Genomic DNA, 25,865 nt, shown 5'->3' on the forward strand with positions numbered 1-25,865 from the left:
ACCCCATTCCTCCTGTCCCGAAAGGGCGGCAGCGGTCCTGCAGCCAAGCAGCCCCGAGGGAGGACACGCTGCAGCGGGTGCCGGGGTGACGCGGTGCTGCTGCTGTGCCTGGGAGCCTCGGCCCGCAGCCCAGCCTGCTCGGCCCGGGGCAGCAGGCTGATCAGATGCCTTCAGCTCCTCGGGTATTTCTTAAACAAATTATTTCACAAATGTTAATGTGCCCTAAGCTGTCATATGGCTGTGGAGAATAAAAAGATTTAACCCAAGCACGGCCTTTTTATCAAGATCTATCAAATAAGGGAACACTTGAAATTATCTATGTTGTATGATTTTGATTTTAAAGGGGGGGGGGGGCTTTAAATATCAGAGAGGCATAGCTTACACATTTGTCAAGAGGATTTTTAGGCAAATATGAACGTGGAGAGGAGGGGTATGTGATCAGCCCCAACGCTGCCGGCACGCTGTGTGTGTGCCAGCGCGTGCGGTCAAACCCAGGAGAGACGCTCCGCTCGCCCTGCTGCTCTCTTCTCAGGGCAGGGGCCTGCATCCAGCGCCCCGAAAACAGGTCACTGCCACAGGAATTTTCTGAGCTCTGAGGCTCTGTGGAATTTATACTTTGGGAAGCAGGAATATTAGCAGGGAAAAAGGAAAATACGTTTCAGCCCCTTTGTCATTTTGTCCCCTGCTCATGTTGCAGGCTGGGTGATGTGGGCAAAGGCTCTTGGGCTCTGTGTGTGTCTAGTGAGGCATCTCCACCAATTCCAGCTGATTTGCACCAGCTAAGAACCTATAGCTTAAGTGCTTTAGAGACAGACAACTTAAAGATTTTATCTGGTGAAGAAATTGGAAGAAAATCTCTCATGCATTTCAACACCTGCCATGTGTCCACATCTTCCAGTAAGGAAAACAAGCAGCGAATCAGCTAATGTTTAAGGCAACCTCTCTCATTTATTTGTGGTAAGACACGCTGGATAAGCTTACCTAGTACAGTTTCATCTACCTCCGCAATTAGATAAACAAACTGAAACCATTAAGAATCTTCAAAATTTATCCTAGACTACAACCAGTCCTTATCATTAAAGTTTTAATTGTAAACACTGCAAATAATGGTGAAATATTTGCTGCTTCCTAGGGATTCCCACTGACCATGGCTGGATTATGATGTGGGACCAGAGAGTTTTGGAGCCACTGAAATAAAACCATATTTTCACAGCAGCTTCCGAAGGAGCCTTGTGCCAGTTAAAAAAAAAAAAAAAAAAATTTTGGGAAATCACATGAGAACTATCACATATGCCAGCATATCACCCAGGTGATGAGCTACAAATACATTCCCACTCTTTTTTCAGTATTGAAATAAAATAGAGGAACGTTACTAAAAATACGTTATATTCTCATGCCAGAAGATCAAGACATACTGAAACTGAAGAACAAACCTGAAAAAAACCTTAGCAAACAGAAAGGCTATGGCTTTGGGGAAGGAATCTCTCCTTTGAGATGTTCACCAGTAATTATGGACGTTTCCTACCTGCTCAATGAACAGAACAAACTTTAGGTGGTACCTGCCAACACCAGGAACAACCAAGGATTTGCCAGTCTCTTCCTTGCTGTCAGTAAAACCTGCAATTCTGAGCATGTGCTCCACTGCCTGATTGCAAAAGAAACGTGGCTCCCTCAAGCAGAAAGCTGCAGCACAAAGGTTCTGTGCCCCCTGCCATGGAAGCATGAATTTCTCGGGATGTAGCAGTTACCGTGGCCACAAACCAAACCAGCCTGGCCGAGGTGAATCGGGCCCCGACCACCCCCCTCCTCCCGCTGGACAGGGGACTCCGGGTGCCCTGTGATTTCCCCGGGTGCCTCCACAAGGGCAGCAGCACAGAGGGTTTAGAGTGCAGGATCTGACAGGAACCTCACTGGGCTGAGCTAGCGCCCTGGAAAACAAAAATATTCCTATCAAGCTTTTCCTCTGACCCGGAATCTTTGAAGTCGGGCTCTGTTACTCCTTGTTTGTTCCAGGAGAAGGTGTTAAAAAGAAATCCCAGTGACATGAAAGGATGTGACATGCCAGCTTCAGAAAATGAGAGTTCTGGGTGTTATTAACCAATGCCCCCTTGTACTCTGAAATACAGTGTTAGTCCTACTTTCTCCACTTTTTCACACTTACTGAAGAGCAATTAGTCAATAAACAGGTAATTATAATAATATCCTATAATAAATTCTACAACAACTACAGCAGCAATATGAACATCACTACGCTAGGTTGAAATCAAAGCCTTCAGTTTAATAACCAAGTTTATTCTAGATCCAAAGGGAAAACCAAGACTAACGTGGAGGAGGAAGTTCCTTTCTGCAAGAGAAGGTAACGGGGCCATATTCTACTGACACTGCTTGGTCTTCACAGAACTAAAATTGTTGATTTTCCTTCCTGCAGCTGGTTAAGGATTTGGGTCTCTTCTGGAGGCAAGTGAGCCTCACAGCATCTTGCCCTTTGGTAAAATAGAATTGTACCTGCTTGTACCAGCTATGCAATTTTTAAAAGTTACAATTCTGCTAAACAAAGGCGAGCTTTCACATGGATGATTAGAAGTACTCTTTGCCTGTTAAGGCTTTCTCCTTGCCAAACTTCAGTCTGTTCTGTGCTTATGCAGCTCAGAAATATTTCTTAGTACCAGAAATTCGTACTACTGTGTTGTTATCCTGAAATACAGCAGTTTTGCTTAAACTGAAAACTCATCTCAGGAGGAAAATCACAGCTTGAAAATGAAAGTTTCTAATAAGAGAAAGCCAAAAAACAGTGGATACAGTGAAAACAGACATGTACCCTAGATTCTAGCAACTATACAATTTTTACACATTTGTTCCTCAAATCAATTAAATATAATAATATTGTGATTATCAGTAAAAACATGGGCTACCTGCTTGCTCAGTGCTGTTTATGTGTACCTATGTACTACCAAGTAAACAGGCTTCTATCTTATTTCCACTTGTGTCAAGTGTTTCCCTGCTAATCCCATGCGGCTTGCTTTGCGCCATGTGTACTTGTCCCTTCAATAGAATTAAACCTGCAGTTTAAATTAACTAAGATGCTCAAGCCAACCATCCACAACATTATCTGATACGTTCACTGGCCATTTTATTCGGTTTCACCCGTACACTGGGTTTGGTTTGGTTTCACTTTCTCATAGCCCAATCTGCCCACTTGACAGCCGATCTGATGCAGTTGTGAGGTCAGAGGATTCCCTCAGCATATTCCTGCTTTTTCTGCCACAGTCAGCAATGAAAATAGTAAACAGACTAGTCCCAAAATGGGTTCCATCTGTAGATGCTCGATGTTTTTAAAGAATACTTATAATTTATGATAAAACAGAATCAGTCAAGACATAATAGCGTGAAAAAGTCACAATCAACCGCACGTGTTATCTCTCCAAAGCGTTTCAAAATTTCTCCATTTCAGTCTCCTTTAATCTTCCTTTCTCTTTCACCTCTCTTACCTCCCACTTGCTTTTCTGTTCTTCCCGTGTTCCATCCATCTTTCCCTCTCATTCTGAGATCAAAGTCAAAAATATTGACCTCCGGGAGGATGGGTTTCAGTGTTAATATTCCTCACCCAAATCTTTGGATTCAGCTTACAACATCCAAAGAACATGCACGCCACCCACAAAAGATACCAAGGCCTGAAAAGTTTCCTGACTAATTGGGGAAAAGTAGATGCTTTACTCAGGATCCTCTGAGATATTAAGAGCACAAAGTAAATGAATGTCTTTGCCCATCACAGAATTTCCCAAGGTTTCCATTTAATTTATAAGTCTGATGATTCTCAAGAAATTGAAGTGTGCACTCATGTTGTAAACAAAATACTTCAGATGAAAACATATGAAGAAAGCAAGAGAGCTTCCTTAAAGGATGAAAAAAACCCACAAAGTAAATACAGGAGAAAATCCAACTCCAAACTTACATTTCTCAGTTTTTCATCTAGATAGAGGATATCAATGAGTATTTTTTGAAGCCTACCATTAATCCTTCTATTGCTATCGATATTATACAAGGTTAGTTTGGTATTACAGAGTATCCCAGATATTATGAATGACTTTATAATGACTTGAGATACACAGACGTATTAAAAGTAGGTACTTCCCAGTGACTCAGTGATTTCCAGTTACATAAAAAATAATTCTGAAAAAACGATTTTTTATGTAACTAGAGGTTACATAGGTAACAACGGGTACTTTTTCAGTGCCAAATCCAATAGTAGGAAGAGAAGGGATAGTTCTCCCGTGTTCAGGAAGATGTTTTTCCTGCCAGCACATCATTTACCATAATTTTGGGAAACTGAATATCTAACAATGCACATGCAAAATGAAACAGGTCAGGACTCCTGTAGTTTTCTCATCTTTCCTTACCCCTGTTTGACTATGACAGAAATTCAAGGCACAGTTTTCCTGCTAAGATGATTAAGCCAAGGGAACTAATCATTGGCCTGTTCTTTAATGACAGAAACTAGCAGTTTGGGTCAACATAAATAAACAAACAACAGAGCCCTGATGGTTCCTCACCAGCCCACATAGAACTATAGCCTGACAATGTATCAGCTTGACAACATCTAGAAAAAAACTAAAATGTATTGAAGGTCTTGTTCAAAAAACACCTTTTCATTCATCTTACAGCACTGAAAATAAGATGAGCCAACACTACTGACCAGCGAGCCAGGTGCTAAGAAATCCTTCATACAGATGGCATTTACAAAAAACCCAGAGAGCCATCAGAAGAGCGAGCCAGCAAACACTGCTGCACACCAGAGTGGCAGAGGATAAATGACACAAAGAACTCGAAAATCTCTGCCAGAGAACAGCACGGTTGTATTACATGTAATCACATCTCTTTTAATCCATGTTATTTACATTACACATCCCAGGAGAGCTACCAACACAAAAATCACTTCTCCAAGGCTTAAGAAAATTAGGTCATAGAAGATCTCCCTACCTCAGTATGGAAATGTGGAGATGACGTCGCACGATCCAGCGCCAGCGAGTGGAGTAGGGGAGATGGTTCCTATTCGGACTGGAAGAAGTTGGCACAAACTCTCTGGATCAATGCCTGCAAATGAAAGAATATGAAGGATATAAAAAATCCTGAAGAATTTGGAATAATGCACCAAAAGAACCAGAAGTTTCTTTACAGCATGGAGTTGTTAATATTTTTTATCTGTGTGCAGCTCCAACTCAGTCAACATTCCCAACCGTTCTACATCTCCTGCAACTGAAAGCTGACCTGTAGCATCTTTACACGACGGGTATATTTTGTGTTCTACAAAACAGACAGCTGCACCTCCCAGCTTCCTGGCTTAATACAGAAAGGGCTGTACCAGCTACCTGGAGGTGGCCTTGCCAATGCAAAACCTACAAGTTTATCTGTACTGTGGACTCTGACTGGTCCATCAGCAATAACAGAGGTTCTGTGCTCTTCTGCTTTAACCACTGCAGCTCAGGACTGTTTCACATGGAACTAGCAGGGGAGTAGATGCATAAGGAAGGAAAACAAACACAATGAAGAGTTAGGAGAAACAGTTGGATTCCTGAGAAGCCTTCTGCTTCCCAAAGAAAAGCATCCCCTTCAGTGCCCAGCCTGGCCCCCACGTGATGACTGAAGGGGAGCTGCGATGTAGCTGACATCAGGTCTCCCGGACGGGAGCTCTTCCCTTCCGATGGTGGTTCTTGCTGCAGTCACACCCCTGCAGCTGCCATGAATTTATGAACAGGAATTAGAGAAGCCTAGTGAAGCTCTGTTTGCCTCTCTCTAGTTTGTTACTCCTCTGTCTACCTGCTTATACACTTGAATGCATTCTACCATTTTCTTTCTTGGCAAGAGTCTTGTTTGACCACTTGAACATCAGCCTCTGTCTTGGATGGCATCTGACAGGAGAAAAACCACACAGAACTCTGGCATGGGCCTGGGGGAGAAATCCTGGGCAGCTGGGGGTTCTATCATTGTGGGGTCACTCTGCAGCTGAGGCTGCAGCTTGCCAGGCTGCAAACGTGGGTGACGGGCAGAGCCGTGACGATAATGCTGCCTCCCCCTCGCCTGACGTAGGTGGCTTTAACCTGTGAGTGGTGCTCAACGACCCAACTGTGGGACACCAGCGTATGTGAGGCACAGCAGGTGAGAGGCTAAACCAGCATGGATTCAAAGCTCGCTTTAAGCATAAATGACAGAAAAAGGAAGCTATCTGAAGTAAAAGATACTTTCAGAAAAATGGAAGTTGTTTCCAAACAATAAAAATATAAAAGGACATAAATCTAGCAAGCTAAATGCAAAATCACGATAAGGCAAGCCAAAACAGGTCTCAAAGAACAATTGTTAGAGTTATGAGAGCTAATAAAAACTTTTCAGACACAAAAGCAGGAAGCCTGTCAGTCACCTGGCGCAGCTGATGGATGATCAAGGCGTAAAGGAAGGAATTAAGAAAGATAAGGACACAGCAGCAAAATTAAATTAATTCTTTGCACTGCTGTTCACTATGGAGGAGGTCAGGAAGGTTCATACACCAGAGCAACAAATCACCAGAGGCAGACAGCACTCCCTCAAGAGTTTTAAAAGAGCTCAAATATGAAATTGCTGAACTTTCTTTCTTCCTTTGTATCAGAGGATCGAAAGGTAACAAATCTTTACAACAGGATTTAGGAGCCATTGTGGGAATTACAGCCCAGAAAGTCAGATTTCCAGAACAGGCAAAATAGTAGAAAACTGTCAGACCAATCTGAATTAGCAGGGATGAGTAAACACGGTGTCTTGGGGAGGAGTCTCAAAGCCAAGGGAAGAGTTCAAACGTATAGATCTGAGCGGTCTGACGGAGGAAACAGCCCTGCTAATACGGGAGATTTGGGCTGATACAGTGGAAGCAGATTTTCTAAAAGCTTTTCTAGAACATCCCTCACTAAAGGTTCTTAAGGAAACTAAACTGTCATGGAGTAAGGAGGATTAATCTTCCTGCAAATTCCCGATAAAAAAATAGGGAAAAAAGGGTACAAACACAATGCTAGCAAGGGAGGGGAGCAGAAATTGTGCGCTGCTTCAGCTTACTCATAAATAACCTGGAAAGAAGAGATAGTGAAGTGACACACGGATAATGAAGTTAACACACAGCGTTTCAGGAAAGTCAAGTTTAAAACTAACTGAGAAGAGTTCCTGAAAAACCTCAGAGTTCAGTGACTGGGAGATAAAATCAAGTGCACGTCCCTGGTTGAAGGTTTTAACCAGGCATCCTAAATCTGCCCTTTTTAAAAATCTGTTTGCTTTAGTAAATGGGTTGGCTTGGGAAACAACTTGGTACTGGTGCCATTTGGACTAGTGGGAGAGGAAAGGTTCAGTCCTGAGTCTACTTCCCTCCCCTGCCCACCCCCCCCCACCCCAAGAATAGCATCCCCCAAACCTTGGGGAATCCTTAGAGGAAGAGCAGAGGAACAGAAAGTGAAAGCTTCTCATTTTGGCCATATAACAGGATTAATTACTTGGACTTTGAGGATATTTTGAGGATAGATGCCCCCAGTCTCTGCAGCGGTACTAGAGATGAGACAACAGTCCTCTCGCTGCTACCAGGTTAGTTACAGGAGAACACACGACTCCATGCTCTGACAGATTAGGGGAAAGAACAAAGCTCTGCCATGGATGGGAGAAATTCCCCCTGGTTTTGGGAGAATGGGGAGCAAACACCTCCCCCCTTGGGGGATCGTCCTCCCAATCCGACCAGAAACTGGAGGAAATCCCTTCCATGGGTCCGGGCTGGTCGCAGGTGAGGAAGGGCTACTGAGGTTGCTCTCCCCGTGCCCAGGAGTGCGCGGGGGCTGGAGCAGCTCATTGCCCGGCTCCCGGTGCCACCCGGCGGGCAGCAGCCACGTCCCCCGGCCCCGCAGGGCAAGGGGAGGCAGAGGCTGCACCTCCGCCAGCACCGGGGCTGAACTGCGGGGGAACGGGCTGCGGCACCTTCCCGCACCCCACGAGCCGTCCCTGCTCGCCTCCCGCGGAAAGAAACGGCTCCGACCCCCGCCACAAATTATCTTTTTCCAGAAAGGGGCCTCTGGTGGCAATAAGGCTTGTGCCCCTGCCTGGCCTCGTCAGTGCCTCTCCCGGTGCTCAGGATTGCTACGGGAATCCCTTTTGCCTGGCTGCGACTGAAGAGGGGCTCCCTCCCGCAGCAGCTGCCTTGATTTTACAGCAGCTGAGTTACTGTACGGCAAATAAAGAGCATCTGACAATGCCTACACTAAATTAAACCGGAGACCTTCTCACCAGCACGGAAACAAAGCGCGTGGCGAAGGGCCGGGGCGCGGCGGCGAGGGGGAGCGGCGGGCGGTTGCCCAGACGCCTGCCCACCGAGGGCAGCAATGCGGGCAGCACCCTTCCCTGCCTTTGTGCGGGGCACGGCGCTGAAAGGCGCGTGCGCTCGTTTTGTCCTGCTGCATGCCCACATACTGAGGCTGCTTGTTTTCGTCTGATCACAATTAGCACCGTGCTAAATTCCTCGTGCCCCACACTAATTCAGGAGGATGGGCATGTCGCACACTGCCAAGAATTACAGCCGGCCGCTGCCGCCGAGAGCGGGGCATGCCTACCCTTTCATTAAGCTTTTGTTTCAAAAGAGAGGGCTCGAGGAGTCTCCTTTTCAGTCAGAAATACCCACGGAGGCGCTGGAGGATGCAGAGGCCGCGCGGTTTGGCCTAAGGGATGCCTGTATGTGTGAATGAGCAGCAGGGCAAGGGATTGGTGCCGCAGTCCCTGATCCATCACGGCTAACGGGCAAATTTTGGAAAACCCGCTATCTCCGAGGCACTGAAACTCCAGAGCTGCATCGGCACTGCCAAGCTGGTGCAGGGCGCTGGGCTCGTGCTGCAGGAACGGAGCAGGGAGCGCATCCCCCGCCCTGTACCGCAGACGAGTCGCAGAGCTACGAGCCAGGACAAAGCACACAACCCAACGCCGCACCCACCGTCCCACCCTGCTGCGTGCCTCGGGACGGCTACGATTAAACCAACTGTTCTCAGGGCACGGCCATGACCAGATTGCACTTGTCTGACCATGTGCAACATCATTCTGAAAACCTGAGATGAAAATGGAGAAAAAGTAATTGGTTCTATTGCTACCCGGTATATGCTGGCCTCTGCTGTCCAGCAGCGCTCCCGGGCACGGGCAGCTCCCAGCACAGCCGTCTCCTCCCGGCGTGAGGAGGGAGGAGGGTCCTGCCCCTCCAACGACCTGCTTGGTCCTGGGCCCAGGGGCTGCAGGGGTTGGGCGAGGAGAGCGCGCTCCTGCTGCCTTCTTGTCCTCAGTCGGCGTTTGAACACCACTCCTCCCGTGAGCGGGGGATGCCGTGACGAAGGCCAAAACACCATCCACAAATTCTGGTCGTTAAGGCAGTGAAGTTCCTACTGTTTCTGGTGGTGATGGTGTGGGCCTGGTGACAGCCGGCACCTGACACAGGCTCAGCAGTCTGGCTCCTGAAGGCCACTGAGCTCTCCTAAGCCCGGCCTGGCTGCCGCACTCAGCACCACTGTAACCTCTACGCACAGGCCATCGCAAGGCCTCAGGAAGTCACACTGATTGCGTGGAGGATGTTGTGAATCACTGAATTGGTCAGGTTAGCAGTACAAGAGCAAACCGTTCAAAAAGACAGAATAATGCTTCATGAAATGCAATTTAACTTATTTTCTTAATTGTAGGTTGATTCCCGTTTATGCTAATTCATAACAAACAATGAACTGTATTATGTAATTGGCAGAACGACAATAATACTTTGGTAATCCTGAAGAGGTTTTTTTCTACTCTGCTCTTTATACTCCATCACATGTCCATGGCTGGACCCGTGTCCCCACGCAACCCCCACCCAGACACAGACATGCCACTGATTCCAGTGCCCCACTCCACGCAGCAAACAAAGTCATTTTATCTAGGGCAGGGATTGCTCTGCGAGGAGCTGTCGAAGGGACCCAGATCCTCCCTGGGAAGGCTGAGGCACACCAGGACGTGGCCAGGTACAGCTGCGCTGCTCTGCCTGCTGCAGTCCTCCCACAAAGGGCTCTCTGGGGTCGGGGGGGCTCCTCTGGGTCACATTCTGCTCTGCTTCCTGCCAACACTCTGATGGCTTGGGAAGAGGATGGACAGACAGACAGTGACTGACTGCCGAGGGGAAAGAGACACTGTCGGCACCTCCGGGAAGAATCCCACCAGCACAGCACTGCAGCAGGACACGTAATTATCGAGTTTTAAATCCCGGTTTTTATCCCTTAGTGTGCATAGCTAATGGGGCTGAGCTAGAGAGAGAGCTGGGTGTGCGTTCGACTTCCCGAACTGGGTGTTTGATCTGTAATTGTTTTTCAATGATTCCATCTTTTTCCGTGTTATCACTTTACATGGCTAGGTTTTGTACAATATTGAAAATCAATAAAAATGCATGAAAAAATGTTTTCCCACCCCCCCTTAAAAGTTAAATAATCCTGTCAGGATTCTAGCAGCACTGCGTTTCCCTCCCGTGCCCTGGGACAGCTGTGGGTCACACGCAGGAGCCCCACGCAGGGGCCAGCACGGTGCTTTGGCCAAGGGTGAGCAGCAGGTGCCGTGTCCCCAGGGTCCCCAGCCCGATGGGGACACCACTGCTCCTCCACACGCGGCCAAGGTGACGTCACCTCTGCTGCCACAGGCCCTTTGGCCTGCAAGGAGGAGCGCAGAGTGAGGAGGGAAAGCGGCTTTCCCGCAGCTCTCCGGGAAGCCAGCGGCAGGAGCTGGTGCTCCTCGCCAGGATAATGCGCCCCGCGGTGCTCTCGTCCCACTGCGCAGCCTGGCAGTGCCGAAGCGAGCAAGCGCGCTCACAAAGGGTCACCAGCATTGCCTCTGGGTTTGTGTCCTTATGTATGCAACAAACCCAAGCAGAAGAAAAGTAGACAAAAACCCTACAACAACCAATTTACTCTCAACTCCAGATTAGGATTGGGATGTAGATGCTACATGAGGTAACGAGCATGATGAGATGAGAACAGGGGAGCTACTTAAAGCGATTAAGGGATTCTCTGCAGTGTAATTGAGAGGACCAACAGCCTCACTGGGCCATTAATAGCTCACGGAAGGAGCCCAGCCTGCCACAGCAGCGAGCAGCAGAACCAGCCAGGGGTGATCGTGCCCAGAGAATGGCGTAGCCGGACACGAGGCAGGAAACTCCCCGCTCCAGGCGACACCCCAGTGCTGGGTCACGCTGACCCTCGGGAGCCTTCCCACCGCCTCACCACACGTGGCTACCGAGATAGAGAGTGACTGCTGAGCTCTGCTTTGGTGACTGACCAGAAAAACCAGAGCCTGAAAGCAGTGTTTCGTATTAAATGGAAACATTTACAGTCCTGAAACAAAACTAAAGAATATTTTTGATTTGATAAGAATATTTTGTTTGATGCAAGCAAAATATTTAATTTCAGACTGTGGGTTTTTTAAAAAAATTCTGTTTCAAAAGAAAACCTTTTTAAAGAAAACAGAGACAATGTTTTCATTGTCCAATTTTTCTAAAATATCACTTTTGTTCAACCTTCTGTCAATTTAATGTAGCTTTGCAAACTTGTAAAAACTTTTTTTGAAAATAAATTATTTCCATGTATGTCCTGAGACTCTGCACCCACAGTTCTGCAGGGAGAGATGATTTGCTTTCCATGTACATTTTGTGGAGAACTTTCCTGTCCCATTAAGTTGTGGTAACAGAAGCATAACTGGCCATTAGCGTTTTATTTACAAATACGACGCATATCTGAGTTCATGGCCCTTGCGTGAGGAAGAACTAAAGCTGGGTGTACACGGGGCACCCACACAGACGGCCCTGCCCTGCCCAGCCCCACACATCTCCCGTGGGCCTCCCCTCCCTGGCGGAGGGAGCGTGCCACAGGCCGGGGCTGCATCGCCGCGGCTTTATAACCCTGCGCACGTTTTGCCAAAGCCCTGTCTGGTATAAACACACGCACGTCTCCTAGCGTTAACATCATTTTGTCACGTTAGCCTGCTGATAGATCTGGCTCACAGTTTGGAATTCTTCAAGAATTAAAGCCTTACATAAACATATCATTTAACTTTATTAGAGTATAATAATGATTTTTAAATAACTTTGTAATATGTTCTATAATCTTTTTTTAAAGCGCGTATTATTGTACTGTCACAGTTTCATTCACTCTGTAACAGTCCACTCAAAGCAACAGATACGAAGGTAAACACGACTGAGAAGGTACAGAGTGCTAAGTGGCCCCTTTCCCAGGTTTATAACTTGCTTTTCCAAACTGCCAGCTGCTCTGTAGACAAGCCATATTAATTGTGGGACAATCTGTGTATTCTTGAACTAAAATATTTTTCAGTTAAAGCAATGCATAAATTATTTATTCATTTGTATTTGCATTTAAATAGTTGAAAAACGTCCAAATTAACTGCTTTGAAAATTGTTCCAAAATTCCCCCCTAGGCTGTGACCTTGTGGCCAAGTTTAATCTCAAAGCAAATTGAAAGAAGGGTTTATAACTAAAACATCAAATGGCTCTGAATGTGCTTTGCTTCAGAGAATCAACTTACTCTTTTGCAAACTCAGCTAAGTGTTCAGTTTGTGGCCTAAAGCTTGGTTTTCAAACATGGGTTTTCCAAGTTACCCAAATCTAGTGTTGACAACTCAAGATTTTGTTGGAAAGGTTTTGTCTCATGCTACTTGGTGGCTTCCTTAAAGCTCCTGCTTGTGGACTCGCCTAATAACGTCAGAAGCTCAGCCTTCAGTTTAAAAAACATTTCTAATGCTCATGGTTGTGGTGAAAAGCATTAAGTGCTAGGAACCAGACTATAAATGAAAATAGGAACTACATTAGTTTTAATAATCTATACATAACTGTGTCAAATCTGAGATTTAGGGAGCTCAACTCATGGCCATGACGGAGTTGTTCTTTCACATCACCTCCAACCATGCACGTAGCTACGCCCATGCCTGCTCCCGACACTGGAGCGCGGCACCTCGAGGCACCAGGCTGATGCCCCAGCCTGACCACTGCACTCAAAAGCCAACCATCATTTTGTTACGGTTCCTATGGTAAGTTTAGCTGCATGGAAATGGCTTTTCCTTCTCCCTTTGTCATAAATCAGGTTTCTGCAAACGCACTGAAGGTTAATTCATAGGTTAATTCATTACACTTTCCCTCGCAAGGAAAACTGCTGAGAGGGAAGGGAGGAAGCACAGGCGCCACACTAAGATATCAGCCAGCAGTGGAGTGGCAGGAACCAGCATGGAAAGTGGTTTCCTGACAACGTGTGTCCTGATACCAGACTTCCCAACATGCCCCTAAGATGGGGAGGAGCTCCTCTGCTCATGACTACGCTCCTTTCAGGAACAGAATGAAGACAACAGATACACAAGAGAATTCTTAAGCGTGCAGAAGAGAACAAAAGTCAGAAGACTTCAGCTGTCAAACCTTCAGTGGAATAGACACGTAACTGAAGAAGTAGCCAAGAGGTTTGTTTTATTTAATATTTACTTAAAATTAATAGTAAAATTCAGTCTCTCTGACTAAGTCAAGAGAGCAGGATGTACTTGGGTTTGGGGTCCCTAATACAGCGGCCAACTCGACACCCTACCTGCGAGCATCCGCTCTTTGAGCGGCTCTTGCAGCCTGCAGACCTTCAAGGTGGGGAATATCTCAGGATTTTGGCGCCGCACTAGTTTGAACTCTAGAACTGACTCATGGCACACTATGAAAACCCGCAGATATCCTTGCTGGACCTCTGGGCAGAGGCGTCAGCCCACCCAGCCCCGAGTGCATGGCCGGCTGCGCAGACTGCTGGCGGCCGCCCGCGTCGCACCGTTTCAGGTGGTGGGCTCGGCACCAGAGGAGGAGCTGTCGCTGCTGGGGCTGCGCTGTCACTGCGCTGCGGTACATGAACCACCTCGCACTGCACGTTACAATAGAGCAGTAAATGCGTTGCTGAAACAGGGGTGAAAAGGAGCTGTCATGCTGTGCGCAGCATAATTGCTATTTCTTTTATATGATTATAAGAGTGTGTGATTCCTTAATAAAACCTTATAGAAAACATCCCAAGCCCTCCCCCTCCTCAAATACTCACATGTCAATTTACAGAAAACAAAACCAATTTACTAACAAATGCAAAAATATTAAAACGGAGATCTAATAAGCACATTAGGCATTTCAGCTACCTGTAAATAAGTACCTGTTTAAAAATTGAAGATAGAAAAAACCATTAAATGCCAATCAAGAATACATGAACTGACTGGTAATTTCTCTGGCACAGGAGGGCAGCAGGAAGAAAGCAAGGAGAGGCACTGGACAGTCCCCACGGGCGGCACTTGGGGAGAGTGCTAAGAGACTATCAAAGCCTCCACTGCTACTTCAGCTCCTTCTCATGGCAAGGTCTCCGGGTTAGAGCCCTCCGCAAACTGTAATCTCCATTCCAATTTCTCCTCCTGGCTTAGGGGCAGCACATGCTCGAAACAGAAAATAAGAAGATTTTGTCAAGGGATGGCTCAGAGTTGGGGCAGAGGGAGGGGTGGCAGAGGGGAGCAGCACTCCACGTGAAGACCTTAAACTCCTCTCAGAGGACGCCCGCAGCACACGCGTCTCAAGATAAGGTCACCTCACCTTCCCCCTCACTCCTTCCTAGAGCAGCGCTAAACTAACACTGGCTCCCGCCTAACTGGTTTTCCCTCCTTCCCTTTGAAGTCGTTTATTCCTCTCATTTTCATATTCTCCAGTTCCTGTGTTTTCTCCACCCATGACTTCAGCTCCCCACACAGCCGCGTGAATCGGCGGGTGGACTGTGTCCTTACATCGACAGCAGCAGCAGCAGGGGTACCGCAGTACAAAAGCAGGCACCAAGAGCCAAGATTATGTCTTCGGTATCTCGCCGGCTCATGCAGTGCGTATATATCTTCTGTAAATAACCCTCAGTTTTCACATGGATTATTTAGACTTTCTGATGAAACTGCAGAAATGTCAATGCGGCGCCCGAGCACCCAATCAGGCAGCGGCTCCCTGACCCCTGCCCTCCTCCTCTCCAGCATGACTGCTGTTATCTTCAAGGGGAAAAACCCTCCTTGTCTCTCGTTATACCTTTTTTTACGATCTAGGATTCTGTTAATAATGACTCCGTGTTACATAAAACAGATACATTAATGTCACCAAGTCCCAAAAGTACTGAATCAAGCTGACTCCTTCAGAAAGGAAGAAAGTAATAGATATAAGCAAGGGGAAGCCTTAATAAGAGCGCAGATCCTAAGGATGGGAAGAGCTCCACCAGATCGCTTTCTCCTTCCTATTTGAAATGGGGTATTTAAAGGGCCATGCAGCTAGGAAGATCAGAGTCGTGGCAAGATGACTGTGAACACACCATCAAAGTGAGCAAATCAAACCTGTGATTTTAGGGGGTGCTGCAAAGGCGTGCTCAGCCCGTTCCAGCGGCGTGCACCGGTCCCCGTTGCTAATGGGGAGAGGAGATGGAGAGGCTAGGCAGCCAGCAACCTGGCACTCACCTTTCATCTCTGGAGTAAAAGTGCTGGCTTAGACCAACAGCTTTGGAGAAATAAGTTGCCTGGACTCAGTTTAGAGGAAAAAGTGGCCAACCCTTTGACCTATGCATATGGGCAAGACTATTTTTATTCCTCTACAGCTGGAGCAGATGTTACAATTAAAAGCAACACCCAGTGATTGTTAGTGCTAGAGAAACGCTAAAATAGAACAAAATCTCTAATCAGAGGTAGGAAGATATTTAGTGGCAAAACTATTAATATCTGAAAGCTTCAGAAAAGAAAACCCAGGCTAGTCTGGCCAAGCCATCTGCTACAGAATATAATGCAGAGAGTGCTGTGATCAGAAAGAAACACTGGCGGTGCTCACACAGACACACGGTACACATCTGGGTGTTGACTGTGAATTACATCCAGGGAACATGAAAATGGATTAATAAATTTGTAAGTAGTCGCAAGTAGTTTCACAAAAGAAAAATGACATGAAAAACTAAGTCATGTTTGCTGACTCTGGTTTGGCTGGGCATCAGGGTTTTTCCACCAGCTATAGACACAGCAGGTATTTTGATTCCAACCTTGATGAATTTGGAAAAGGGTAAAATCTTAAGGCCAAGAAGAGGTGTACAAACAGATGCAGCATCTTTTATAGAGTGGCACCCACCAACACAGAAGGTTTAATTTGGCCCAGTGAAAACGTGAGGAGACAATGAGGAAAATGCCCTATGGAACACAGCTTGGTGCTCCAGAAAGGTGAAATCAGGGCAGGAAAACAACATTAGCCACGATGAGTGCAACTTCCAGAACAACTCAGGAGTTACCTCATGTACATATGTAATAAATAGGGAAAAATCTAAATTAATGGTAAAGGTCTGAGTGACAGACTTTTGTTTCCTTCTTTCAGCTGGCCCCTCGGGCCGGGAGGCCGCAGCACGCTGCTGCCTTTGGAGCCAAGGAAGACGTTCCCCACACAACAGGCTGTATACATCGCGGTGAGCTGCTCACCCCCCCGTAAAGCCAGGGACACCCACAACATGAGGCTGCTGAGCAAGAGAGAGGAAAAAAGGGAAATGAGAAAGCAGGTTACTCCTTAGGAACCTTCTTCAGGCTCCATCAATATATCAACTTTTCCTGGTCTGTACTGTAACAGAAAATACCTCTCTCACCAGACAGAGCTTGGAGAACAGCCCTGTACCAGTGCTCAGGTGCGATTTAGACCCATCTGTACAAACAAATCCAAATTCAACTCCCCTGACAGAGATCCTCCAGAGTATTACATCTATTAAAATTTGTATTTTGCAATTACTTCAGTTTACTTTGCTTCTTTTCTAGGTTTTATGCTAAATTACATGGATGGCGGATCAAGCTTCACTTAAAAAAAAAAAAAAAAATCTATTTTTTCTGGGTTGTACCACTGAACAAATTTTAAATCATGTGATAAAATCATCATTTTGATTGATAGTTTCACTTTAGACCAGCCTGTGCGTGTTTAATAGAGCAAAATCTGACTTAATCTACTAATTTCTAATTTAACACCAATAAAGTACATGACACATTAGCCATTTTTCTTAATTCCCTACTATAAGATACTCAAACAGTGATGAGGTTTGTGTTTACGCAGCGTACCATAATACACCGGCTACCACCAACTCCTGCCATTTCTTTGGGTGAAAAAGTTAACATCTCTGTGTCTCTGTTCCTAATTCATAAAATGGACATACCAATTTTGATCTCAGAAGTGGTAGGAGGATTAATACGTGAACAACCAAAAGTATAATGTAAGTGCTAGGTGCAATTATTTTAAGTGCTAAATATCTCACGATGATGGCAGATAGGAGTAAGACAGCAATGAGACTGCAATTGTGGGTTTTTTTCATTATTGTATAGACAATGCTAGCCCTCAAAGTATGCCAGGCATTTTCCAGATCAGAAGAGAATGTGATCCCTACTCTGAGAGTGCCTAATCTAAAAAGTCAAAGATGAAAAGAGGGAAAGGAACTCAGGATACAAAGGAATCTATGTAGTGACAGGTCCCAGCTTGTTATTTTAATTAAAAATATGCTAAATCCTTCTTTTTGCCTCTTTCAGCCCTCTCATCCAGGCTCTAAGCTTCAATTCCAGCGTCTGCATAACCTTCCCTAATCATCCAAGGCTCCCCCCACATAAAGGAGCTCTGTGGAGCCAGGGTCAGCACGGCAACGGGCTGCGTGGCAGAGTGCGGCAGCGGGCAGGGCTGACCCCAAAGGCTGGAAATCCACAGATCCAGCCCAAATGTGTTTCCAGAGAGCCTCGTATGTCCTACCAACAGAAGCCCTTGAATTCAGAGGCTTCTCGTGACTTATGGGAGTAAACTGAAGAAAGAGCCCACAACGCTGGATCCCCCTTCACCGGCGTACATGCGTAGCTCGAGCACCGCACCCACCGCACCAACCACAGCCTCCTTTCTCAGAGGGCCCTGGCACGTCCTCTGATGGACCCCCAAATCCTCTCAGTCAAACGCACAGAAATGCTACTGAATGAATGACTGGAGAGCGAGCCAGCAGCATCATGCTAGTTTAAATCTTCCGAGAGTTCTGCCAGGGGTTAGTGAGGCCACCTGCCCCCTTCCTGACACCTCCCAGTCCGTCCCATTGCCTTGCCCCCAAACCTGAGGCAAACGTCCCCCCCAGTGCAGGTGACTGTGCTCTGCTCCCCGACTGCCCCCGGAGCCCAATGGATATTCCTTCAGATGTCTAACAAGCATTGAACACAACTGAGGTTTAGAGAGAGACAGAAATCAATACCACAGCTTCCACTAGTCACGCTGAGGGATTAGCCGTCCCAAGGAAAAGCACAGACAGTTGAATAGGAGAATCATGACTCCGAATAACGCAAGAGGTTTATGAAGCTGGAAAGTAGTCTCTGGCCTTGATAACCTCCAGCTGGCCTGGAGGAAAAGCAGTGGAAACCTGCACTCGTAGCATCAGCGGGGCAGGAGCTGGCCCAGCGCAGGCGCGGTGGCACGCTGGGCAGGCGGCAGGCAGGGGACCACCCGGGTCAACACCATCATGCTCAGCACTGCACGGCCATTGGTGTTTTCCCAACCTCTGTTGCAGCTGGGTGATGCATTTCGGTTCTGGAGCTTGAAAGGGAACAGTCCCAACCGCAACAAATGCCAAGAATGGCAGGTGGGTGGGTGAGAAGCACGGGCACAGAACCCTAGAGCTGCGAGCTGGGTTCATCGCCGTGTGAAAGGAGAGGGTGAAGACATGGAAAACCACTCAGCTCATACCATCACCAAAGGAGGCCCTGCAAACCTCTAGTAACGAGAGATATGGGATCCTGCGTCACCGCTAACAAGTACCTCTGTCTTAAGAAATCCAGATCCTCTTTGATCAGGGAACTCTGCAAGAAGCATCTATTTTTGATGGGTAGAGGGAGGGTTAAGACAAGCACTCGAACAGCAAAGTTGTTTTTAGCTTAGCTAACATCGTATAATTTTCTGTGGTTTTATGAGTTGAGGACTTGTTGCTCCCTATTGCTCTCGCTTTTGTTGCTTTGGTTGCTGGTTTAGGACTCCAAAATCTGCAGGTGTGAGTTTGTCTTTAAATTGTCACAGTGAGAAAACGGGGACTACGGAGGAGAGGAGGAGGGGGAAGCAACGTTCCAAAGGCCATCAAGGTTTAATGAGGCATCGGTAACATATCTGCATAGTTGGAGAGAGGTCTTTAAGGACCTCTGAAGTTTTCCACATTTCTGAAGTTTACAGCCCAACATAAGTTTTCTGGGGACACCAAGTGAATAAATGCTCTCAAACTCACTCCTGGAGCCCCCAGATCACAGAGTCACAGTTTGCTTCACTGCCCAAGAACATCACTGATTGTCCACAGGACTTGTAATGTCATTCTGTGAAAGCAGAGGAATTCTTTACAATCCAAATTTCACCCACAGTAGGAGAAGAGCAATGAGACAACAGAGGTGTAGAAGAGCAGACAAAGTTCAACTAATAGGCGGAAAAATGCCTCAAGGTAATTTTCAGTCACAAGCCTCTATAAAGGACTTTTTTTATTATTATTTAGTTTTCTGATTTTTCTCAAGAAAATTAACAGAGGGAGAAAAAAGGTGTCAATACTTCTCAATATAGCAGCTGAACAGTTACAGCACAATAGAAGATTAGCAAGATGCCCTCTTATATGTATCTTAGAAAATAAGCTCTATTTATGACCTGAGGACTTCTATTATTTCATTTCCCCCAACTAGTCATATTCATCTCTCCTGATATCCAGCAATTAAAACTAAAGATGATGTGGAACCACATACTGCCAAAGACGCTCACACAACTTCCCTGTGCATTTCAGAACGGTCTCTGGTCCACTAGATACTAAAATTTATTTACCAGAACTGAAGTTTAAATCCACAACCTAGAAGAGGTCTGTACACTGCCCCTGGTCACGCAGGACTGTCAGAGAACGATCTCAAAGCTTCAGAGCTGCTTCAGACTTGCTCCCTTTTAGGAAAATCTCGTAATTTTGAATGTGCTAACCAACTGTTTGCTGAGAAGGATGTTAACACAGACGTGGTGGCAGTGGATCAGGAACATGTCTGCCCTGCCTGTGGTTGCAGATATGATCTGTGAATGAGGCGATTGCCCGGGGTAGTGCTCAGATTTGTACAGCCAAGCACATGGGAATATTGTCTGTCTGTTAACCAGGAGACTGATTCACAGGAACCTGCTCTTTTGTCCCAGAATCCGTGACAGAAGCTGTGCTGTCAGGCCGCTCTCACCCTGCGGGCCATTTGCTGGCCAGTGGGGCGATGCAGCAGGGCTGCACTATTTTCACCTGGCTGCTGGCGAGCCCAGTAGCCACCTGCCCAGGGCTGCGAGGGGGACGGGCTCTGCATCCCCCGCCTCGGACACGCTGAGGTCAGATGGCTCTGCCTCGGCGCGGTGCTGCGGGCCACGATCAGCCTCCAGCTCAGGGAGCGATCGCTCCCTCCTGAGACCATCAATCTGTCCCCGTCCCCACCCCCACCGCTCCTTCTCCTGCATTAACCTAAAATATGGGCGCATGTGCTCGCCCCCAGTGCTTCTGCTCCCAGAAACCACCCCGTCCCCTCCCTCCAGCGCTCCTTATCTAAGGCAGCGTGTCACTGCAATTTTATGGTCACCATTACAGGCTCAAGCCCTCCTTTGAGCCAATCGCCCTGCGCTGCCTTGGCTCGGAGAGCAGCCAGGCTTCCCGCGAGGAGCTGCCTCCCGCGCGGCACGCCTGACCCCCTCCGCCGGCAGCCGCCATAAATCTGCCGTACCTGATGGGAGATGGGCTTTTTAGGATCTCTCAGGGTGCTTTGAGGTAGCACTTCTATGAACTCCGTGCCACAATAAATAATGCTACCTGCAATATGTCTTTGGGAACGTGTCAGCAGCGGCTGTCCTGCCATGAATTTTTATTCTTTTGCCGTCTGGAAGATAGATTCCAGATACAGCATTTCCCCGCACTTAGTGTCAAATCTCTTTACCCCTTTGCCCCGGCAGAATGACAGGGACCACAAATAAAATAAAATAATAAAAAAGAAGCATAGGAAAAATGGCCTGAGAGCAGAGGGAAAGCACTAAACTCACCTCTCTCCGCAGCTGAGCAGCTTCAGAGATGACAGCAGTGACTATGGGCAGGGGCAATTTGGAACAGGAAGAAGGTAATTTTTGTACACTGCTGCTAAGACTTCTGCAGGAGGATTCCACAGAAAGGAGTGTAAAGATAAAATTGCTATAATGAGCATATTGCACGTAGAACTGGAAGACACGGGAACGTGGGTATGCGTGCCATCCCAAACTGCTGTGCCAGATGGGGAAATAAAGTACTGACCCCAGAAAGGAATGGGCTTTTTAATGAAAAAATCTTCCTCACGGTAGAGAAAAAGGTCATACAGAAAGACAAACGAAATGGTCTAAATATTTGCAAATCTTGCACTGCAGACCTGATATCAAGGTTAGAGTGTGGAAGGAAGAACGCTGTAACTACTACCAACAGGAATCCCATGACAAAAGACATTGCAATTGGGATGAGGATCTTGTACCGCTCGTCTGGATTGCTGAAAACAAGTGGGCAGCGCAGCCCAGGAGCCAACAGTGCGGCCAACGGCGCTTGAGAGCTTCATCAACGAGTGGAGGTGCAGGGGCAGAGCGGGCCCTCGGCAATTTCTGGGGCTGCCACCGAAGCGGGAGGGGCAGGTGACACACCCGAGCGTGGTGCTGCCATTCAGAGGCCCCTCAGAGAGGCCAGCAGGAATCCTGACGTCCAAGAGAGGGAAAAGGCCCGTCCTGCGCCGGGGGGAGTGACCCCAGACTCCAGTACGCGCCAGGGCTGACCCGCAGAGAGGGACCTGGGGCTCCGGGGGCCATCAGGCTGACCACAAGCCAGCCACGTGCCCTCAGGGCAAAGGCCACCAGCAGCAGACGGGGCTGCCCGGGGAGGAACCCTGCCAGCAGGTCCCGGGGCGGGGGATCCCCCTGCTCCGCTCTGTACCGCTGAGCTCACGCCTGGAGCACTTGGTCCCGTTCTGGGCTCCCCAGTGCAAGACCGGTAGGGCCTTACCAGCTGGCTGAGGCAATCTCCAGTGGTGCCACCCAACCTCAGTGATCCTGTGACCTGTGTGAGGAATCCAGGCTTTGCTTTCTGGCTACCACATGTAAGCAATTGAGTAAACTACCCTTACGACTCCAAAATACTTTAAAAAACCCAGGCAGGTAAAATATTATTAGTTGTACAATTCAATTGGGAATATGAGAAATACCTGCTCAAACAACAATATAACAGCCGGAAAAACTCTATAAAAAGATAAAGAGTTCCAACTAGACAGGAGTTCACAGTGCACGTTTTTTTTCCTCTTGGTTTCCCTCTTCTAGCTCAGTGCCTTATACAAAAATAATGACTCTTTTCCACTTCTGAATGCTGTCTGGGCTGCAGCACAATCTTATCTTAATTTGAAGACATTATTTTACTTTCTTCCTTTACTCTGATGAAATTACCAAGTTTCATAGCCCTTACATCTAAAAGATATTAGGACAAACACTCCAGTATCTTCCCATTAATGCGGACATGCCAGTTATGACATACAGTATGTTAAAGACCTCTCTGTTGTACCATTACGTCACCCTCGTCCAGTCTTCAAGCGAAGCCAGAATATATTGATGCCATCTGAAACATCCCCTCCAGCATCTGTGCTTCCCAATTCACATCAACAATGACGACACTGTAGTTAGAATACAGCTACCCGCTTGCCTTAACATGTCCTCTTCCCATTTCCACCTTTGAGACTGAACTATAAACACTGCAGTGGAGACTTTGTTAAATATAAATACATTACTGAGCAACAGCTGTACAAAACAAGCCACCCAAAGATGTTGAGCAACTGCTTTTGCCACACAGCAGAGTTAAAGTGGAGGAGATTTACAAGGTCATTGACAAACGCAAGTATTGATTGAGTATTAAAGTGTCTTGTGATTAATACAGCCTTCGAAGTAATTAGTGCAGAAGATCTCTTATATCTCACCATGTTTAAATAATGTATCTATGAACATGCAGGCCCCCTGTCAATCACTCTGGCTGAGGCCAAACATCATATCACCTGATAACTCATTTGGAAACTGGGCTTCCTGCCTGCTGAATATCTTTCAAAAACAGCAACTCTTCCCTAATTGCCTGGGGTGACCTATATTTAGAGCCTTGCAGTTCACTGGGGGGGCAGAGAGGAAGAAGAGAGCTAGAAGAAATGTAAAGCGCGCCGTTCGTACAACGGTAATAAAAACCCAGGAGAAATACGAGAGCGCTGGAAGCACTGGCTGAGGGACCCAGAGCAGGAACACGCAAGCGGCGTTTGCTCAGCCCAGACACACCATTCCCGTACCCGAGGTACCCATGCAGCTCTCTCCCGTTCACGTTGATGTAACAGTCTAGATTTTTTCATACAGTAGTTGATGTTAAAACTGGAAATGAGGGAAAGGTAGTTTGTTTTTTAATTCAAAGAAATATGCAAACCAAGATGGACACAATTTCTCCCAGGTCTCCTAAGTTTTTATTGGGGAAAGAGGTGTTCAATTAATACTTTCCAAGCTATATCTGCATCTGGCTCACTAACAGATCCCAGCAATACATGATGAGAATTTCTGTGATTGGAGTAATAGAAAACAGGGCTGGAAAGGACCTCAGAAAGTCACTGAATTGATCTTTCTACCCACAGGCACAATCAATTACACCCTAAGCACCCTAATATCCTGGCATCCTAGATTGAAAGGATGGGTCACGTTAATCTAATACCAAACTGGTTGTAAGCTCTTGATCAATTTGCAGTCATCTGCATCCTCACTAATTCTCCCACTCCCTGGGACCAACAGGCTCATAGCAAAGTCTAACTGCTCTTGAGGTACAGGAGTGCGGGAATAAGAACAACTTAAATTCTAAAAGAAAAAATATGCTCCAAACCCAGAAAATCTTCAGGAGAAAGTAGATAATGGGAAAAAAGAGGGTGGAAAAGGTATCTGCAGTGTGTAGGAGGTACAGAAGCATCAAGGGAAGGAGGGCAAAGACAAGGAATATGCACAATCAAACTCAAAAAAGCTTACGTTTTGGAAACATTATTGCTCATTTATTTCCCATTTTTTGCAGCTATTTAAGGAATACCTTTTTTCCCCATTATTATATAGTGGAGCTTAATACCTAGATAAAAAAAATATACACAAGAATGTGATGAGAGGAGGATTATAAAAAGACCTAAAAAAGTCACTCTGCTCTTCCCCAGTGCTCAGTGACATAACAAACCCACTGTATAAGGAAGCTCACATTCCTCATATCAAAGGCTCAGGCTCCGTGTGGGGCTCTACATTCTATATTTAAACAAACTCTTTGAGCCCCTCTCGGTTACTCCTTGCAGTAACTTCTGCAGAGGGAGAAGCCTCAGCTGATGCCAAGGACTCTTGGGTTAGGGCTGGCAGTCTCGGTATCCCTGTGTCAGGTCTTGGTCCCCACCAGAATGGCCTAAATCTCATCTGAAATGAGGTCACCATCATCCCTGGGAAGATCTGTCAGCAGTTACTAGAACTATGTGTGAGTTTTTCTGGAGCAAGGCGGCGTTTATCGGTCACCTGGATCTAGGAGGTAAATGTTCTGCAGTAAGTGCCACTTCAGCAAAATAAGCAGCTTTACATCTTCTGGGTGCTTTCTGGAGTCTGTGAAGCATCAGGTACTCATCTAATGTCTTCTTAATCTCTTTTCCACCATTTTCTTTAAACAATTGTAATCACAGGGTTTCTCTGAAGCACACTTAGAGATTGTTAAACATTTACTGCTTATTGGGTAAATAAGGCTCTGGGAAATGGTTCTCTTCAAAGTCATTCAGTTCTGAGCTGCTGTTTGAGTCCAGTTTAGAAAAAGTAAAGAGCTGAACTGCAACCCCACTATCCATCTCAATCTCTCTTACACCTTCCTCTAACAGAGACCAAGGACTGCTGTAAAACACACAAATATTCTGGAATTCTGCAGACACTGCACACTCCTGCTTACAGGCCAGTGCCACGTGGGTGCAGAGCCACCAGCCAGAGCGTCCCTGGTGTAGAGGAGGGTTGGGACTGCAACATCAACGTACTTCTGGAGAAGACACAGCCCTCGCCTTCCGCTGCCCATTTAACTTTCAGAGGTTAAAATATGCAACATATGGAAGTTAATCACTCTCATACACAATCAAATCAGAGCAATTCCTAAACTAATTTAGAGGGAGGAAAAAGAAGGAAAAATCATTCTTCCTGGAAGACAATGAAAGAAATCCAAACCTGGGACTTGTGGCTTTTTCTTTAGCCAAAGCACCAGAAATATTCTCCTGCCTTTAGTGTCAACCTCTCTTTCTTTTTTCTTGCACCTGCTAACATTCCATAACCCATAAGTCCCTCTTCCTTCCCCTCTTACGAGTTTATTTATTATGACTATTTTACCAGCTATTGGTTCAACACACTCCACTCAAATATTCATCATTTGGTTCTCTGGGTAAATCGTATTTAATCAGCACAGGAGAGAAAATAGCATAATTATAGATGCCGGATGCCATTACACTCAGAAGAAATTAAACCTTGTCTTGAGCTGTCCGGTGGTGCCTCTGATGAAAACAAGCAGGCTGCATTGCCTGGGAGGTTACCGAGAGGTTAGTGGCCACACAGGGCCACAGGCACCTTCTGGGGTCTCTGAGCCCCCGGAACAGCGAGCGGTGGAGAGGCACAGAGGGGGAGAGAGAGAGAAGGGACTTTGGATAAAGAGAGACCACCAGAATTTGTCATAATGACGCCAGTAAACACATCTTTGAGAATATGATAAGCC

At 46.7% G+C, this 25,865-nt stretch overlaps 1 protein-coding gene across 1 annotated transcript in view; it reads right to left on the reverse strand.

The window, feature by feature from the left end:
- Nucleotides 1–25,865, reverse strand: part of ZFHX3 (zinc finger homeobox 3) — a 671,960-nt gene that overhangs the window by 260,573 nt on the left and 385,522 nt on the right. Inside the window, exon 4 of the mRNA XM_074839587.1 lies at nucleotides 4,978–5,091. The gene's annotated coding sequence lies outside the window, so the exon portion shown is untranslated. The remainder of the gene's footprint in view (nucleotides 1–4,977; nucleotides 5,092–25,865) is intronic.

Source organism: Strix aluco, chromosome 14 (assembly GCF_031877795.1).
Source record: "Strix aluco isolate bStrAlu1 chromosome 14, bStrAlu1.hap1, whole genome shotgun sequence".
NCBI classification, from domain to species: domain Eukaryota; kingdom Metazoa; phylum Chordata; class Aves; order Strigiformes; family Strigidae; genus Strix; species Strix aluco.